Consider the following 9,453-nt stretch of genomic DNA (forward strand, 5'->3'; position numbering starts at 1 on the left):
AGGCGCCGCGCCGGGCCCCGCCTCCTCCCTTGGTCGGTGCCACAGCCATTGGCCGTGGTCCGCAGCAAGCCCCGCCCACTCAGCAACAGCCTTCTCCTCCATTGGACTCTCCCAGGATCAGTTATGTGATCTCACAGTGGGGTGGGCAGGGCCGAGGCGCATCAAGTTTGGTTGCTTCTGGTTTTCGGCTATGGTGCGGGACGGTTGGGAACGTTCAGCCAATCGGCGGCGGCTGGCAGTGTTGCACTACCAGTTTCGTTTCTGTGTCGTTCTTAAAATGTTAAAATAGGCTCCTAGTTATTTATTACCCTCACGATGTTTTACATTGCATAAGTGCCTTGAAGGATCGGCACCAAATTTTATGCTTTCTCCCATTCGAAAACTGGAATTGCTTTATAACGAGCTCAGAAAGTAATTGTATCCATCATCATGGATGAATGAACAACTTCCCTTTGCTCCCCCCCCCACCCCCCCGGCCAAGTCTACACCAAAGCTGAAATACCCTTTTCTCTCCAACACCACACCACAGTTCTTAGCGTAAAAAGAACTGGCACGTTTCCAAGTTTCCATTTTCCCAATAAAAAAGGGAAAGACAAAATTCCGGTCACATTCACAAGGATCTTGGTCCTTCCATTTATGTCCGCAATGTCTGAACCGTTCACAATCTCACTTCAGGATTAAGAGGTCGGGAATCTAAATTTCAGTCCTCAGATTTGAGAATGTCTGGGCTAACACTTCAGTTCATTGTTCAGCCGGTGCTACTACCAATCGTGCTATCTTTTGGATGAGATATTAAAATGCGTTTTCAGGTAAAATCTCCAACGTCAAGAAAGTGACGACTGCAGATGCTGGAGATCAGAGTGGAGAGCATGGTGCTGGAAAAGCACAGCAGGTCAGGCAGCATCCGAGGGGCAGGAGAATCGACGTTCCGGGCATATTCATCAGGGCTTTCTCAACACAAGATCCAACAGCACTGCTGCAGAAGCAAGGGTAAGATATCCGGCATACTGGCCAACATTTATCTCGCAATTATTGAGCGGATTATCCAGTGATCATTCACTCCATTTGTTTTCTTTCTCTTTGGATTGTTTCTACTCTGTGTATTCTAAAATGAGATCCTTATCAGATGACTAATTCATCTATCATAATTGTACATTATCAGTAGATGTTAGAAAATATTATTAAAGATGTTATGAATGGACATTTAGAAAAAGCTCAGCGTGATCAGGCTGAAGCAATATGGTTTTGTGAAAGAAAATGTTATTTAACCATTTTATTGTAGTCTTTGAAAAAGTAACATGTACTGTTAATGAAAGAGAAACAGTGGATCGACTGTATTTAGATTTCCAGAAGGCATTTGATGTAATGCCACAATAAAGGTTATTGTGCAAAATTAAAGAGCTAGTAAAGCTATAATCTTATTACTCCAAACATGCTGCTCAAAGAAATTGTCCTGAAAATGTCATATGAACTTGTCATGTCAGCTTCATTTGCACATCTGATTTTTCCAGGGTGAGGTCCTGGATACTGGGGCTATTTTCTCTCGACTGTCAAAGACTGAGTGGTAACCTTGCAGAGGTTTATGAAATCATGAGGGGCACGAATCAAGTAAATAGACAAGATTTTTTTACCATGGTGGGGGAGTCCAAAACTAGAGAGCATAGGTTTAAGGGGAGAGTGGAAAGTTTTAAAAAGAACCTAAGGGACAATGTTTTCACACAGAGGGTGGTGTGTATATGGAATGAGCTGCCAGAGGAAGTGGTGGAGGCTGGTACAATTACATTTGGAGGAAGCGAGGACTGCAGATGCTAGAGATTAGAGTCAAAAGTGTGGCAATAGAAAAGCACAGCAGGTCAGGCAATATCCGTGGAGCAGGAGAGTCAACGTTTTAAGCATAAGCTCTTCATCAGCATTCCTGATAAAGAGCTTATGGTCAAAACATCAACTTTCCTGCTGTACTTGCCCAATTACAACATTTAAAAGGCATCTGGATGGGTGTGTGAATAGGGAGCATTTAGAGGGATATAGGGCAAATGGGAGTAGATTAATTTAGGATATCTGATTGGCATGGACAAGTTGGACCAAAGCGTCTATTTCAATGCTGTACAGCTCTATTACTCTGTATGTTAATTTAAATCCTATGATTATCACCATATCATTGTGACAAGTTCACAGTAATTCATCGGTTATATTCCATGCCACTATGTGGTTACTATTAGAGGATTTATACACCACTCCCACAATGACTTCTTGCCTTTAACATTTCTCATCTCCAGCCAAACCACTCCAACATCCTCAGTTTCCTTAATCTATGTCATGTTGCAGTTACATTTCTATTTGTGCAATTAGTTTACATTTTGGTTTGAATGCTATAAACATTTAAACAGAATCTTCAGATTTATCCTATTATAATTCTTTGAACCTCCTGTGTAATGTTGATTTATTCATAGATTTATCCTCTGTTTCCCTTCCGTTGGTATTCTGTTTAATATTTCCCATGTTAATACCTTGCTTCCATTCTTTGACGATGTCTTCTCAAACATGATACATAACGAGAGAAGTTGAGAAGATTTTAAACAAAATAGCGGAGGCAAGGTAAGAAACGCAGCAACCACTTTACACATAGTAAGCTCCACAAACAGCAATGTGATCAAAGCCAGATAATCAGGTTTAATTCTGTTAATTGAGAGAAAAGAGCGCTGCTGGACTGAGGAGATGATATTATCATCAACAGTGTGAGATCACTAATTTGAGCACAGATGTTATGATCCCAACTATTGTTATTGTTCCTGGAGTTTAGCTTTATAAATCATAATTTGTTTTTATTTCATAAGGTGATCTTTCACTGAAACAGAAGCATGCAATGCTGTAAGTTTGTCACAATAAAAAGATTATGTCAAAGAAATGAAAATAAGAGTAAACAATTTGAAAGATTTTAAAACCCAGAATAAAATGCAATCCTATCTATCCCAACACCATCACTCTATAGTATTCAAACACCAGTGAAAGTTTGTCTCTTTATCACTTCTACAGGTTTAACTTAACAGTTTGTTTTCCCAGTCTTGACAGTTTGATAGCCCTTTATCTTAATTAGCTTATACACAATTATTTGCTTCAAATAATCCCTTGGAGTTTTTTCTAGGGTTTTTCTCTGGGTTGCTCCCAGCACAGCCAACAATTCTAAAATATAGAATATCTGATGATTATCACAATCCTCTTTGTGAGAGCTGCTAATTTGCTGCAGTTTTCTCTGGATTATAAATGTTCGCTCCTCAAAGTATTTCATTGGCTGCAAACTGCTTTTAGCTGTCTCGAGGTAGTAAAATATCTATTTGAATAAATAAAAGGAATTGCATGCAAGTGTCAAAATGCATATAAATTTCCTTTATAAAAAAAGGGGAAGACTTTGAACATTACTCCATAAAGAACAGCTCAACAGTAAATCATAGTAATAAAATAAAATTCAAATGGATTAGAGCCTATCAGAGACAAATTAATCTACACAGGCCTGAGACAGTTAATAACTAGTTGAGGACTGGGATGAATTTACTGAATAGTTTTTTTTCTTTGCTGCTTATTTACCTATTCTTCTCCAATATGGCTTGTACTAAATTTTACAGAGAAAACTCAAATCTTAAACAGACGTGTTGAAAACAAACCTTTTCTGGTAAATTTCATTCAAAATCAATGAATAATATGTAGGGAAGAAAAACGATATCAATTAAAACTAATAGAATCATGCATCTATTTACATTGCTTAGAGTTATAACATTGCACAGCCAGTCTTTTACATTAGGAATACCAGGATCACATTTTCAATTGTGCATCATTTATTGTGTGTGTGATTCATATTTTATTTTTGTTGTGACCTCAGAGACAATTTACCAACGATTCACTGCAGTTGAGGAGCACATTACTCATCCTCATCAAATAAAATATAACATTTTGCATGGGTGACTACAACTGATGACTGTAAAATCACCATAGTTCTACCAGACCATAGGGCTGGGCTCTCATTAGAGAGAAATGACTTATGGTGATTTAATCTAAAGATCAACATGCCTCAAGCAAAAAGAGAGAGGTTGAGAAAAAGAGTTGAACTGAATCCATACTGTTGGCATCATACTGCAAATCATCCATCCAGCTAAATGAACTAACCAATCCCCTACTTTATAACAAACAACAGTACACAGCAACAATAACCTATAGAAATACAAATTTTTTTGACATACTTAATAGAAGAATAATTACATTTAGAATGAAGATGTACTGTGCATTTAGTGCATGGATAATTAGAAAGCAACAAACTAATTGAACTAAACACAGATGGCAGAAGAGTGCAAGGTTACAAAAGCTGGGGGGTGGGGGAAGAAGATGGGGAAAGAGAGTGGGAAGGGCAGATTGGGGATTAGAAGGAAGTGGGAAGGGGAAGTTAAATATGGAGAGATGAGAAGAGTTGGAGAACAGTTAAGATAAATTGAACGTGGTGACAAAGGGGTGAGGGAGTGCACAAGAAAGAGAATGGAAAATATATAAAGGTTGAGGCAAGAGTTGGAGAAGGGAAGAGTCAAATGGAGACTAAATGGTAAGTGGCCTGAGAAAGGTTGGGGAGAGAACCAGCTTGGGGAGCAGTAAGAGATACTTTGAACAAACAAAGGAGCAAAAATGGAACATATGAGGAGGAACTTGGCCCAGAGATGAGGATTGTGGCTCCATAGGTAGTGGGGGGGTGGGAGTGAGAACTAATTGTGATTTGGGGTCTTTCTGATTACCTGCAATACCCAAGTTTGTTGGATTTTCTGTTCCATTTCAACCTTGAGTGCCATGGGGATGATATTAATCATCAGTGTCAGAAAGGGAATTCATAATAATGTAAATTTCTAGTTGTGGAGTGAAGTTTGTAGAGTTGACATTTTGTCTAAACATTATTAGATAAAAAATAGTCCAGTTAACAGTCAAGATTAACATCTGTAAAAGGTAATTGAACCCAACAACCAAGCCACTTCAAGTTAGGTCATCACCTCTGTTCAGAAGTTAATTTGATCAGAAATTATCCATTTTTTCCACATGCTTTTTGAACCTATTAAAGCAGTCAATTTTGCTAACTGAAGGAGAAGGTATCTCACATAATCACCAATAATAAAACCATTAAAATTGAATTGTTTTCAGCCTTGACAGATATGGCAACTTCCTGACTAGTGTATTCAATAAGCACTTTCACAATATTTTTGATCTGAGTGCACAAAATTGATTTTGAAATCTCAGAAAAGGGTGTGGAAGTTGAGATTTTACTTCAGGATTATAAATCCATACTTCAGTGATCTATTTCCATGTGGAGGTAATGATGAAAGGTTTTGCACAACTAAAGGTGAGATTATACTTGGCAAACATTCTTCAATGATCTGAAGTAGCAAAAATTGCCTATATGGCTAAATCAGTGTGCATATTTGGATAGCAAAAAAAACCATTCTTGAACTGCAATGGTAGACTCATGACTAAAGGTAAGGCAATATGGAGTTCAGGACCAGTCACAAAATGAATGGAAAGGTGGTTTGAGAAATGAAAACAACGGATCAGAATAAAAGCCAGGTTATTTGATACGCACCTGGTGGGAAGTGGTGTACTTCAAAGATCGGTTTCTAATTTACATAAAAGTTTTCAACTTGAGAATCAGCAGAACAAAATTTGCAGATTGGTCAAAATGGCATCTATGGCTCAGAGCAGGATGAGTGAAAATTCAGGATGACTATCAAAAAAAAGTACAAACTTAGGGAATAGGTATAGTTAGCAAATAAATTTGTTAGGGTGAGGCTCATGTGGAATATAAACACCAACATAACTGGACTGAATAGCTTATTTCCATTATGAATATCTACAATGCAAACAAGTCCTGTTCATAAAATATAGACTTTTATGAGGCAGTTGCAAATGTAACAATATTCTCACTACTATATTTAATAAATTATTAACTATGGCTAAATTTTAAAATGTTTTTATTAGAAGTGAAACATGCTATACATCACAATAGTTAATCAACTGCATATAACACTTCTTAAAACAAAGCTATGAATCTTGCACTCTATCAAATTTTGAGATCAGAGGAATGCTATAAACAGCATACACTTTGAAGAGAATTGGAAAAGTACTTTTATTTCTCAGGCATGTGGGTATTTACTTATTAACTTTTGCAGAGTAACTGAATTATAATATCTAGTTTTCATACTAGATTTGTATAACCCATTTTACCTTAGAATATTTTTTGAATGAAAATACTATAAATCCACATCTTAAATGGAATATTCGATGTAGGCTGAAATGCACTTGAGGTGGATGGAATTATTCACTATATGGGTGAATATATTCACTATACACAACACAGTTTCATCCGTTAATGCCAACGACTAATAATTTTTCCACAACATGCAATTACGGTCTGAAGTAGACTATAAAATAACTACTTTTAAAGTCTAAACTAAATTTAATATTTGAGATCAATTAAGTTGGTTATCCAAATGCAGTTTATGGAAAGGGATGTATACAATGCTATACAACATTTAAAACAAAATTACCATCACAAAAGGTGCTGAACAAGAGGGAAAAGTGAAATAAATAAAAGTTAAGGAATAAGATGAGAAACTTGGAAGGATTCAGAATGGATTGCCAATCCAGAAGAAAGCATTATTGTGGTGATGAGTCAGCCATCGATACGGGAGCAAAGTAGCCAAGAGTAGTCTCTAGTGTTAAGAGGAGTTGGAGTTATATTTGCGCAGTATGGCTAGAGGATGTTGCTGATAAATTATGAGGATGTCACAGAGAGAACATGAAAAAAGTAAAAGTGAATGGCAGTATTTGGAATGAATTGCAATTTGAGCCACCATTTGGAAAATCACTGGTGTAGCTGATAAAGGTTTGGATTGATGTTTCAGTAGAAAAGTAAAATAGGGATGCATGGAATAGGGTTAGAGTACCCCAGTTAAGGATAAACTAGATTTTATAAAAGGTTCAGCATGATTACTTCAACATGCCTATTTATAATGGCCACGATCTCCCAAGCTTAACAATATCACATACTTGTCCTGTCATCTTCAACAGTTTGCACATTTCAAAACTTCCTTTGCTCTTGCAATGCGTTTAGAATTGATGTTTCAATTTACATAGCCTTAACTTGATCTTCAAAAGTGCACTACTTTACATTTCTCTGCATTAAATTTAACAGGTCACATTAATTTTTTTTTTCTATTCATTCAGGGGATGCAGATGTCACTGGTTGGGCAAGAACTTATTGTTCATTCCTACTTGCTCTTGAGAAGGTAGTGGCGAGCTGTAGTCAATGTGCTGTAGGCAGACCTATAGCACCAAACTCACAAGCCTATGCCTTCCTGAAGCCTGTCACTCTCCACAGTTCACCATGCTTCCATTTTGTGTAATCTGCAAATTTTAAAAACAATTTTCCATACACATTTAGTTTAGGCTATTAACACACTGAGTAAAACTTAGTAGTCCCAATACTAACATATACCTTTCTGTAGACCACAAAAAAAAATTCACAACTACTTTTTCTATCAAAACTAATTTGTTTTCAATATTGAGATTTTAATCCATAGGCTTGAATTTTGCTGACAAATATGTACTTCCAAAATGTCTCAGAAAATAACATGTTCTTCATATCAACTGCAATATCCTCATCAACCCTATAGGTTTATCTCATGAACTAGATTCTTTTTCTTGAAAATATTATTTGTATGTATCAAATCATGCTGGTTTTCCTTATTCAAACAACGTTTGTTCTTTCCTGCCAGGTTGAAAGAGTATTGAAACATTCAAGAGATTAGACCAGGGAAACACTACAGTTTGTGTTACAAAGGCACAATAAATATTTGTGAGAGATTCTATGGGTTAAGTATGCAACTGCGTGCATAGGTAAAGTCATCATAATCCTACGAGGTAAAGGCTACTCTCTCATTTGAGGGATGACTGGTGGTGATTTAACCTGAGTATCACCACGCCTCAAACAGGAACAGAGGTTAAGAAGAGTCCGACAATGGCAACCTCAGCTGTTGAACCCAAGCTATTGGCATCACTCCGAATGACAAACCAGCCATCTGGCCAAGTGAACTAACTCCACCTCCTGAATAGAAAGATGTTCACAAAAGCATCTTTGCCGCAACCACAACATCTCTGTGCAAGCCAAGTTCTCTAATGGGAGCTCAAAATTGTAGAAATGCCTATCAAATAAAGAATAGTTTCATACCTTAAGAAATATAATGATTTAATTCTGTAATCAGGGAGAAGCCTCATCTCTGTAGTAGTATGAACTTTACTATCTATCTTGATAAAAATAAAAGTCACCTTCAGTTTTGTCGTAACAAGTTACGAATGCACACAATTAAAATGGTTATGGGAACAACAATTGGATTTATAGATCTTTAACCATTTTGCACTGTATTTGATTTGCACAATTAGTTTTTTTTAAGAAAAGTTACTTGTAGTCAACTCAAATGATTTAGTGTTACATAATTGAACTCATGATTACTGTAGAAAATTACAAATATAACAGTTACCCAAAGAAATGAAGGTAAAACTCCTTTGTTTCCTAGAACTATCATATCCATATCAAGATTAGATTAACATGGTGCCGAATCTGTCTTTATATCCATGGTTTTGGTATAACATATTCAAAAGTAGACTCGGTACAGCAAACTTGGCTAAAAAGTCCAGACATAGGTCTTTTAATTTAGCAAGTCTCTTTTGGGAAGATTTATTTCTCCCTCACTTTTCCCACCCTGCTCCCCACTCCACCCACCAAGGTTTCTCACTTCTGTTGGGTTATACTCTATGACCATAGCTTCCTGGTTATGCAGCTCTTTAACATCTCGAACATTCCTTTTAGTCAGGCTTGTCAAAAACTATTATGCTTCTGAGAGAAAAATCATAGCAGAGCCTACTCCAGCTTCCCACCACCCACTGCAGATTTGCAAATAAATTAGGTTGGGAAAACAATCAATGGCAAAAGTCAGGACTGCAAATGCTATAGAGTCAGAATCAAAAAGTGTGGAATGGGAAAAGCACAGCAGGTCATGCAGCATCCAAGAAGCAGAAGAGTTGAAGTTTTGGGCATAAGCTTCTCATCAGAAACATTCCTGACAAAGGGCTTATGCCATAAACATTGAGTCCCTTGCTCCTCGGATACTACCTGACCAGCTGTGCTTTTCCAGTGCCAGAAGTTTTGACACCGAAATACTGACCGATTTTCAGAGGTTTTTGTTGAAGTTAAAAGTTAACTTGGGGGTTATAACGATGGCATTTAAGCCCAAACAGGAACTTTATTTGCTTTCTCACCTAAAGTAAGGTGCCACACCTCAGTGCTGCACTGAAATGTCAGTCTAGATAGTGTGCTCAAGCTGCAAACTTGTTGAATTTGACTTGACCATACTGCAACTTAAAAAGGAAGAG

The sequence above is a fragment of the Chiloscyllium punctatum genome, chromosome 49 (assembly GCF_047496795.1).
Source record: "Chiloscyllium punctatum isolate Juve2018m chromosome 49, sChiPun1.3, whole genome shotgun sequence".
Lineage (NCBI taxonomy): Eukaryota > Metazoa > Chordata > Chondrichthyes > Orectolobiformes > Hemiscylliidae > Chiloscyllium > Chiloscyllium punctatum.